Source organism: Giraffa tippelskirchi, chromosome 3 (genome assembly GCF_054371585.1).
Source record: "Giraffa tippelskirchi isolate mGirTip1 chromosome 3, T2T-mGirTip1v1.2.pri, whole genome shotgun sequence".
Lineage (NCBI taxonomy): Eukaryota > Metazoa > Chordata > Mammalia > Artiodactyla > Giraffidae > Giraffa > Giraffa tippelskirchi.
In genome coordinates, this window is record NC_137277.1 from 20,648,122 (window position 1) to 20,658,669 (window position 10,548).

Genomic DNA, 10,548 nt, shown 5'->3' on the forward strand with positions numbered 1-10,548 from the left:
ACCCTGGGGGTTTGTGACTGCCGGAAGCATCAGCCTGCGATTGCAATCTGCCGCTAGGGGGTGTAAGGATGAAGTTCTGCCTGAGTCCTGGGAAGATGATGGTTTCAGATACCTGAGGTGGGATGTCTGCTATTTTCCTAGTTCAGCATCACTTCCCTCAGGGAATACGGGGAAAGGGACAAGGACATTTACTTCCGGTTTTTACTTTCCAAGGTTTTACTGACCCAGGTTCCTTAGAGCTAGAGCAAGCATGCCCCATCCTGCCCTCTCTGCTCACACACCGAAGGGCACTTGCCCTCTTAGTGGCCAGAGGAGCCCTAGGAACATGGCTTGATAACATGAGACTTCGTGGTGGCAGTGGGGCTGCCAGACCGTGTTGCCCAATCTTGCATTGACTGGGGGGTGGGGGGTGGGCAGAGAATCTGGAGGTGCCTCCCACCCAGCCCCTATGCTTCACCAGTGTCTCCACCCATCCATGTTTCCATGTTCCAGAGCTGGGACGTGGGGGCAAAAGGGGTCTCTCTGGGGAGGGACCCTGGACTGGGGCCAGCTAGGTGACACTGGGCCCCACTGCCCACAGGTCTCCCAGCGGCAGGGCGGTGGAAGAGCTTTCTCCTCCTACTGGAGGGTGGAGCTGAAGCTGGTAAGCCCGGTTCTCAGCTTCCACGCCCCTGCCCAGATGTGCCAGGTGACCTGGCCTGGGTTCCTGCCCATCTCCGGTGCCCAGGAGGATTCCCTGCCCCGCCGCATGCCCTTCCCCTGGGCCTTTGGTGAAGATGAGGGTAGGAAGGCCAGAGTCTGAGTCTGGAGCACGGGCGGGGTCAAAGCTGGGGGCGCCGGTGACCTCACTCTTGCCTCCCATAGGTGAGTCTGCAGTGGCAGCGTCTCCTGAGAGCTTCCAGGTGCCAGGGCGGCCCCGCCCCACCCCACCCTCTCAAGCTGCTGTGTTGTCAGCTTCCACCGAGACCCCGCCCCCTGTTTCTGGGAGGGGCTGGCCCAGCCGAGGGTGGGGAGCTGGGACGAGCTGGAGCGTGCCTGCGTGACTACTAGCTCTGGAATCCGGAGGGCTGGGTGTGAGTCTGAAAGCGCCTGTGTGGCTACAGCGAGAAGCTCTGTGTCCTTGTGTGTTGTGTTGGTGTGAGCGTGTGCCTGTATGCACGTGTCTGAGAGTGTCCGTGGCAGCTTGAGGGCGGGCGCGAGGGGCGGAGGAGGGGGGGCGACCGAGCGGGTTTGCGCATGCGTCCCTGAAGGTGCGCGCGTTCGCGACCGTGGTTCGAGAGGGTTTGTTCGCCCCCTCATCACGTATTTGTTGAGCACCTACTGTATGCTGGATTCGCCGTAGGTGCTAAGCATATATAATAGTGGGCAAAGCCAGCCAAGCACCCTGCCTTCGTGAAGCTTGCATGCCTGCGGGGAGACAGGTAATAAACAATAAATGTTATACAAATGAGTTATCTGGCTAAGATAAATGAGATGGAAAAACAGCAGGGTGAGAGGATCAGGGGAACCGGAAGGAGGTGGGGGGCAATGCAGTTTAAAAAGTGTGTTGATGTGTGTGTCCGTGTGCATCGAAGGGTGGCGTCTGAGGATGAGGGTGTGTGTGTGTGTGTGTGTGTGTGTGTGTGTGTGTGTGTGTGTGTGTGTGTGTGTGTGTGTGTGTGTGTGTGTGTGTGTGTGTGTGTGTGTGTGTGTGTGTGTGTGTGTGTGTGTGTGTGTGTGTGTGTGTGTGTGTGTCGCCTGATAGCAGAAAGCCGCGCCTCTCGAAGCATTCACCCCCATCCCTGCGTTAGCCCAGGCCCTGCCCTTCCAGGGGGCCTTACTCAGCTTCTCCATCCCAGGCAGCCACCAGCCCCTCCCACCTCTCTCTGATGCCAGCGTCTCCCCATTGCCCGGCCAGCTTCCCAAACCGGTGAGACCGAGTTCCAGTGAGTCCCAGCGTGGGCCCTCTGGAGCCCTGCAGTTCATTCTCCCAACCCCACCCAGCCCAGACGCCCTCGCCCTTGCCTTCTCCACGTCTCTATCTCCCTCGGCCCTCTCCTTACCCCGCCCCCAACTCTCCAGCCGGGCACCTCAGCCGTCCTACCCTGTGTAGCATAATGGCTAGGTTAGAGACGTCCTACCCTGTGTAGCATAATGGCTAGGTTAGAGACGCAGCCAAAAGGGCAGTGGGGATGACGACCTCACACAATAGGGCCAGACTCAGATGCCGCAGAGGTGTCCTGGACCCAGAAAGCCCCCATCCTGAAGAGAGAATCACTGCTGCAATATATCACCTACTGTGTGCCTGGCAGTAGGCACACTTGGCAAAGAAACTTGGCAGGTTCTTTACAGCCTCAGAACAGTCTTGCAGGGGCTTCCCTGGTGGCTCAGTGGTAAAGAATCCAGCTGCGAGTCACAGGTTCAATTCCTGGTCCAGGAAGAGCTCAGGTGCCGCAGAACAACTAAGTCTCTGCGCCAAAACTACTGAGCCTGTGCCCTTGAGCTGGTGCTCCGAAACAAGGGAAGCCAACGCAGTGAGAAGGCCGAGCACTGCAGTGAAAAGTAGCTCACTGCAACTAGAGAAAGCCGGCGCAGCAATGAAGATGCAGAACATACAAAAATAATAAATTTTAAAAAGTCTTGCAACATAGATACCAATTCCCTTCTGCCATAGGTGAGGCTGAGGAATGAGAAGCAACCTGTCCAAGACTCCTCTGGGTGAGGAGTGACTGAGCTGGGTTTGAAACTTTTCTCCCTAAATCCATATTGCTCAGAGAAGGGAGCAAGAGAAGGAACACTCTGGTCTCTGTGTCCCTCTAGGCTGTCAGCTGAGGGAAGCAGAGAGTTCCAGAAGGGAGAGAGGGAAGGAGAGGGGGTAGGGAGGAAGGGGAGGAAGAGTAGACCATCCAGCCTCACTCTTGGGTCTGATTCCATAGCCGGGTCCCACTTCCCATTGTCAGCTCCCTAGACTGGACCAAATGTTAGTGGGCTTGGGATCATCACAGAATTGCTGGGATCACTTAAGAGTGTGTGTGTGCTCAGTCCCTCAGTCTTGTCCGACTCTGCGACCCCCTGGACTGCAGCCTGTGCTCCTCTATCCCTGAGATTTTCCAATCAAGAATAATGGAGTGGGTTGCCATTTCCTCCTCCAGGGGACCTTCCTGACCCAGGGATCAAAACTGCAGGTGGATTCTTTGCCACTAGCGCTATCCAGGGAAGCTCAGGGTCATTTAGACCAGCCTCTTTTTGAATCTGGAGAAATGATGGCCAGGGTCAGTGGGAGTGGGGTGGGGGAGTCCCATGGGATCCCCCAAATTCTTGTAAATTCCAATGGAAAAAATTCCCTGCTTAGGTTTGAGAAATAGCTCTTGAAGTCTCACCCTCGTGTTCCCTTTCTCTGGGAGAGTAGGGTTCCCCTGGGAACAAAGAATGACCCCTTCCTTTGTCAGAGGCTGTATCTGGTTGGCACTGGGGCAACTGCATAACCTCACTGAGGGAGCCCTGACAGCTCCCGGGTCCAAGCCCCATGCTGCTTCCCCACTCAGGGGCCTTCATGGCTCCAGCAGATGGCCCTGATTTCCTGGATGGAGGAAACTGAGGCCCAGGGAGACTAGATTGGACTCCCAGGACCGCATGATCAAACTCCAAGATGGCTTGGGGATTAGGAATATAAACTGTGGGCACATCATGCCATAACATCACCCCATAATCACTACCTGCCTGGGTCCCAGCTGGCGCCGGGGTACCTGGATAGCATCTCGTCTGACCCCCAAACAGCCTTTGGGGTGGGAGCACCGTTCATGCCCGTGACTCAGGTGGAGAAACTGAGGTAAGACGAGGACATGGCAGCTTGCTTACCCCTTCCTGCCGTGTATTCCTGATCCTCTATCTGCAGAAGAACTCACTGTGGTAGGTCCTTTGGTAAAGAAGAGGCCAGGAGAACTTGACATCTTCTGTTTTGAGTCATTTTTTCAGCCCTCCTTTAACAAGAGTGCTACCTTATACTCCTGGAGCAAGATAAGTGGTGACCATTCGAAATTCCTTCCTTTTGTTTTGAGCATTTGACTAAATCCTGGTGGCTTTCCTGCAGGAAGAGGCTAAAAAGAAGTGAAAGTGAAGTGACTCAGTTGTGTCCAGCTCTTTGCAACCCCATGGATTGTAGCCTATCAGGCTCCTCCATCCATGGGATTTTCCAGGCAAGAGTACTGGAATGGGTTGCTATTTCCTTCCTCAGGGGATCTTCCTGACCCAAGGATCAAACCCAGGTCTCCTGCAGGCAGATGCTTTACCATCTGAGCCACCAGGGAAGAAGTGAGGCTCAGTCATTCTAGCTGAGGGGAGTCTGGTCTCCTTCCCTGGCCCCAGGTGGATGTAGGGGGCAGGGGGCTTTTTGGAGGCTTCACAGCCATGAAAGACATCTCATTAAAATTTTTTGTTATCTCCAAATGAGGTTATGTACATAGTTACAGAGACAGAATCAAATCAAGAAATGCTTATCGCATAACTTTAACCTTTTGGGTTTCCCTGGTGGCTCAGATGTTAAAGAATCTGCCTACAGTGCAGATAGACCTGGGTTCGATCCCTTGGTCGGGAAGATCCCCTGGAGGAGGGAATGGATACCCACTCCAGTATTCTTGCCTGGAGAATTCCAAGGACAGAGGAGCCTGGCAGGCTACAGTCCATGGAGTTGCACAGAATCTGACACAACTGAGCGACTAACACTTTCCAATTTTTTTCAGACATAATTATTTTGATAACGCATTTTTGGGGTAATACCTTGATATCCTCAAAAATGGGAATGTCCCTGGCCTTGGTGCTCTTCTTCTGCCCCCAAAACATACTTTGGATGGAGCTGGCTTCTCAGGCACCATCATCAACAGCCCGGGTCCAGGGTTCACCCACCCCGACTCTCTCTGCCCTTCCCCCTCACTACTTCCAGGTTCTCTGCCGGAGTCATAAATTATCCATGAGCTGTAAGTTGGATGCTTCTTCAACTGGAGGCTGAAGTGCTGATGAAATATTCAAGGATCTCAACTCTCAAATTCCCTGGTGGCCGCTGGATGGGACTAGGGCAGCTAGGATTAATGTACAAAGTTGGGGGGCCTCCAAACCTTGGCTCTAGCTCCCAGCGAGGTGGAGTCCAGGGCTGGGAGACAGGGAAGGCCAGAGGGGTCTCTTTGCATAATCGATGGCTGTGGGTTGTGGAGTTGCCGGCTTAGAGGGCTTAGAGGAACTGAGGGAAGTTACTGATTCAGACCCCTGAGGAGGGCCGCCCACCCCTCCCCCAGTGTGTCTCTAATCCCAAGGTTTGCCTCAAGTCCTCCTTCTCCCCCAGGACTCTCAACAGGTGGGGAAGGAACTCCTGCTGTGTGTGTGTGTGTGTGTGTGTGTGTGTGTGTTCACACACATACACGCATGCAGGCAGGGGAGGGGTGGCCTCTGTGTGGGAAGGACACCTGTCAGGGCAGGCATCTCTCCTGGCTTGTTGAGCGAGGGAGGGGCAGGCAGGCTGGCAGGACGGGTGGGGCCCCAGCTGTGTCAGCCGGTGGGTGGAGTCACCCAGACCAGGAGCAGAAAGTGGGGTGAGTCAAGTGGCAAGGCCTCGCCCCCCTCCCTTCCCCCAACCCACTCAGGACAGGGAAGGGGTTGCTCAGAGACCCAGGGAGACTAAGCTCCAGAATAGAATCCTGATGCTTGAGGCCCACCTTGTTGGGCTCCTGAAGACCTGAAGTGGTACCTTGGGAGGTTGAGGGTAGGTAAGAGCTTCCCTTGTAGCTTAGACGGTAAAGAATCTGGCTGCAGTGCAGGAGACCTGGGTTCGATTCCTGAGTGGGCAAGATCCCCTGGAGAAGGAAATGGCAATCCACTCCAGTATTCTTGCCTGGAGAATCCCATGGACAGAGGAGCCTGATGGGCTACAATTCCTTCTCTGTCTGAGAGTCAGACACGACTGAGTGACTAAACCACCACCAAGGGATGGAGGGAGGGACTTGTGAAGAAAGACATGCTCTGGAGAGGTCCTGACCCTCCTCCAGTCTCTCCATTCACCACCCCTGGCCCCTGGTATCTCGCCCTGCCTTTGCTATTTCTAGGCCATCCTATCTCTGTTTTCTTGTCTCCCTGTTTTCCCTTTGACATTCCATCCCCGCCCACACGCCTTGCAGAGAATTGTGGCTGGAGCTACCTCTGTAATTAAAGAGCCCTCTCCTGGCACTGGGCACACACCCACTGAACCAGGCTGCGGGCAGCCTCTGGCCTCGAGGCGCCTCAAAGACAAAGGGCAGCAAAAATGGCAGGAGCACCCCACCCTCACCCCCTCCAGGGCCTTGCACCGTCCGGCCCTACTCCCCCTCCCAGGGATGCTTAGGCCACTCCAGCCAGAAGCATTTGGGAGGCTCTTCTGCACCTCGTGTCCTCTCCCCCTAAACCTGACAGGGTCACCCTGAGCAAGTCCCCTCACCCAACACCAGCAGACAGGGGGCAGCAGTGCGCATGGATCTAAATAAGGTACAAGGCAAGCTAACTCTTCAAAGATATACCAACAAGGACCTACTGTATAGCACAAGGAACTCTGCTCAATAGTCTGTGATAACTTATATGAGAAAAGAATCTGAAGAAGAATGAATATAGGTATATGTATAACTGAATCACTTTGCTGAAACAAACACAACATTGTAAATCAACTCTACTCCAATTAAAATTAAAAACAAACATGGGTATGTGAAAATGCTTAGAGAAAATGCTGGAAATATGAACAATATATGAACAGTGATTATTTTACTATGATGGAAATATAGCTGATTCTTTTCCTTTTTTTTTCTTTATACTTAACAGGTATTGTTTTGTAATTAGAAGAATAGTGTTCTTTTGTTTAAAAAAAAAAAAAAAGGTACACTTTGCCAAGTATACCTCCACCCTGACCTGAAAGCTGGGATGTAATTGAGACCTCTGACGCTTTCTCAGAACACGGCAGCCTGTGAAAAAATCCTTCCTGGCCCCCAGCCCTTGGGCCATCTCCCCTCTCCTTCACACCCCTGGCTCCAGCCACACCACCAAGGGCCTCCAGCATGTGGGTGTAGGCACCTCAGCTTGCATGTCCCCTGTGTGTGCACCCCTTTCCCATTGCTGCCCCTTTGTGACCCCTTGGCCTAGAAAGCACACACCATGCACAATGCTGCTGTCCGAACAGAAGGAAGAGCCCAAGCAAGAGACCCACAGGCCCAGAAGCAGGGTCAGTGCTGGACAAATACCTGGAGTGTGGTCTCTAAGAGGAGAAACGTGAAGTCTGTATAAGTTTGTTCCCTTGGCCCTGTGTGGAGGGGCGCAACCCCAGAAGGACCAGACCCAGGCTCAAGGCCCCCTCCCTAGGTCTACAGATGGCTCTTCCCAGTAGCCTGGGACTCCAGTCTGCCACTGGGAATGACTTCCACTTCTCTGTGCTCCTTTTCCACTGCTGGGAAGAGCTGCTGGGTGGTGGAAAGGGACAGTCATCAGCCTGAAGGTTAGTGTCCCATCTGTTCACCTAGTCTCCCTCTGTGAAGGCGGCCATCCTTGCGAGTGCTGATGCGGCTGGGGTTCGCATGTCTGAATCTGTACCTGGGAGTATATGTCCCTGAGATGTGAGCATGGAAGCTCGTGTGTGTGTGCAACATGATGTGCAGATCTAAGTGTCTTGCCTGCCTCTGTCTGGGGAAGGGGCCCCACAGAGAAGGGCTGATTGTGAACAGACAACAGAGATTCTTGCACCTCCTTATATGGCCCAGAGGCCTCCTGGGGGTTGAGAGGAAGTGAGATGGTCACCTTCCTCCAGGAAAGCATTCCCCCCCCCCCCCCCCCCCCCCCCCCGCCAACTCTCCTCATGGGATCCCTCTTTGCCAGTAACTCCTGTCTCTGGGGCAACTTGGGAGGGGCCACTTGATGCCCTTTTTTTCTTTACTCTGAGTCCCAGAAGTCTGCAAGTTGAATTAACCATATGTGTTCTTGGTGGCTCAAGGACTCTGCTTCCACTGAGCCCCGGGCGAGAGAAATAGTTTAAACTGCAGGGACAGGAACTGAAGCTAGATACCAGGAGGAATTTACCAGTGTTGGAATAAGGACATAAGGGTATTCATATAAGGGAGGCTGGAGAATAGCCTTTCCTGGAGATTTGTCAGAGAAATCCATGCCTTTAAGGGCTCGGAGGCAGGGGTCTGGGTAGAATGGTCTTGTGGCCTCAAGTTCCAGAAGGTACTTGACCATAGGGACTCTCATTCCTTATGCCTAGGCACCTCTTTGTTCCATGAGACCAAATTCTCTATACAGACAGTTGAATGTAGTAAATACTATTTTCTGATTCTTTTCTGTATCCCACAGATGAATCCTCAGTGCCGAGCAGCCAGTAGTAGGTGCTTAATAAACGCGCAGAAACCTCCTGGATATGGGAGTCAAAGCTGCTAGCTCAGTCTTTCCTGATGCTGTGGTAATGCCTCCACCCAGTCCCAGCCTGAGCTTTGGGGCCAGCTTGTTGCAGCATGTTCCAGGCTGACATGCAGGGAGAATTCTGCATGGGACACACACACACACACAGGCTTTATTCTGAAGCCTCATTTCTGCTTCTCCACCTCACTCAGGCTCCTCCACCCTTCTGCATTCAACCAACCCTACCCTGCCTACATGCTGAAGTCAAGAGAAAGGAAAGCGTTAAGCCAGGCTTAGGTCTGGGAAGTGTGTGTGTGTGTGTTGCCTTTGTGTGGGGTGTGGGAAGTGGGCAGGGAAACATGGCAGGTGGGAGAGGAAGGAAGTGAAACCCTGGTGGGGCAGCAGCCTAGTATTGGGAGCTCTTTTTCTCCCAAGCTAGGGGCCAGCTGCTGCATAGCTTGGCAGGGTGGCAAGCAGGCCAAGCAGGTGGGTGGGGCAGGGGGAAGGTAACAGAAAGATGCTGAGGTAAGCTGGAAAAAGGGGAGTAAGGGAAACAACAGACAGGGCAGTGGCCCAGGCATGTGGATGGTAACTGGCTGGGGATGTTGATGTCTCCTTGACCCATTCCAGGAAGACTTCTTTGATGGCACAAACCTCAGAAGTGGGACTGGTTTGCCACGACTCCTTTCTCTGGTGGGGAAAGTGGTCAAGGATGTCTCTAAGATACCTTCATCCAGCCCATCCTGTGTGCTAGCTTTGGGCATGCAAAGGTGTTTTGAGGGGAGACCCTTTCCTGAACAATCACCCTTCCAACAGTGACACACACAGAGTTGTTAACATGACCTATTTACACTTGGCCCTCTGGAAGTCCTTTGAGAGTTGGAGTCATTTTGATTTGCCGTGTCACCAGAGTCTAACCCAGTGTCTAGCACTCAGTTGGTGCTCAATAGTTGTGTTAACAAAGCATTCATTTTATCAACCACAGAAAAGAAAGACCCTTGTCTTCTCAATGTGCCCATTGGGAAGTTCTTTCCAATAACTAACCCAGACTCTTCCACCACTGAGGGGCCTGCTGCTTCATTTCTTTATGCCGGTACGGATTTCTTTTAGATCCGCTGTCTGACTTCTTCCAAACCCACCACTTCTTTCTCTTCGTCACAAATCATTGCTCTTCTGTCTCTCCCCAAAATATTTGCTTTTGCTTTTTTCTCAGCCCCTCGCCTCTGCTTTGACATTTTATGTCTATGCTGTTATTCTACCAGGAGAACATGTGGTTTGGTGGGCCTTGAAATTAGAAGAGAAATGGGTTTTTGTTTAGAATGTGCCATTTTCAAGTTTTGTCATCTCTCTGAAGCAGTTTCCTCATCTTTGAAATGGTCATTTTGTTGCCCTAACAAATTTTCAGAATTGTCATGAGAATTAAATATATATACGTAATTAATTTAAGATTTAGCGGTTGTCCAAGTGATTTCACAAACTTTCTTTCACTCCCATGAGAGAGAGCTCATGTACCCATTTTATAGATGTGGAGAAACAGGGTGAAAGACAAGTAACTTGCTTAAGATCATCTAGCTACTAAGTAGCAGAAGTCAAATCCAGGCTCTCTAATTCTGAATCTCATAAGCACACCGTCTTTGGGGGAAAAAATCCTAACCCAGAAAAAGCCTATGAAATGCTATATTAATATGTTATTACCACTTTGTGGCAAGGGTGAATAAGCTCAAAGAAGCATCATGCCTGACGCTGAGTTGGCTGGCCAGTGAAGGCGTCTGTCCTTTCCCATGGCGCACCCTGACTCACCTGTTGGACAGGTAGGGGGAAGGGGAGAGTAATCAGCCTTACCTGCTCGGAGGTAGGGTGGGGCAAGACACACCCCATCCCTCCCATTGGTTCTTTCCTTAGTCTTACTGACAGTTCCTTGCCCAATCAGGAGAAAGTAACCTTCAATCTGCCAATAGGTGCGGAGTTAGGATGGAACCTCAAGTTGGAGACCGTCCCTAGGGCCGAGTGGCAGTCCCTAAGGCCAATGGTCAGCGGATAAACAGAGGCGGCGGTGAAAGGGGACTGGACGCGAGACTCCACCCCTCGATGGGACAGTCTGGCGAGGCAGCCAGTGAGCCCACATCGGCGGGTGGGCGTCTCCCTTAGGGGCGGAGCTACGAGGGGGCGAGA

General features: G+C 52.6%; 1 long non-coding RNA gene across 1 annotated transcript; it reads right to left on the bottom strand.

Moving 5' to 3' along the window:
• Window positions 1-56: 56 nt before the first annotated feature.
• On the bottom strand, window positions 57-5,631 carry LOC145541368 (uncharacterized). The gene is made up of 3 exons (XR_014078956.1): window positions 4,756-5,631; window positions 3,838-4,076; window positions 57-1,407 (listed from the first exon to the last, which is right to left on the bottom strand). It is a non-coding gene; the product is annotated as an uncharacterized LOC145541368 (long non-coding RNA).
• Window positions 5,632-10,548: the final 4,917 nt, after the last annotated feature.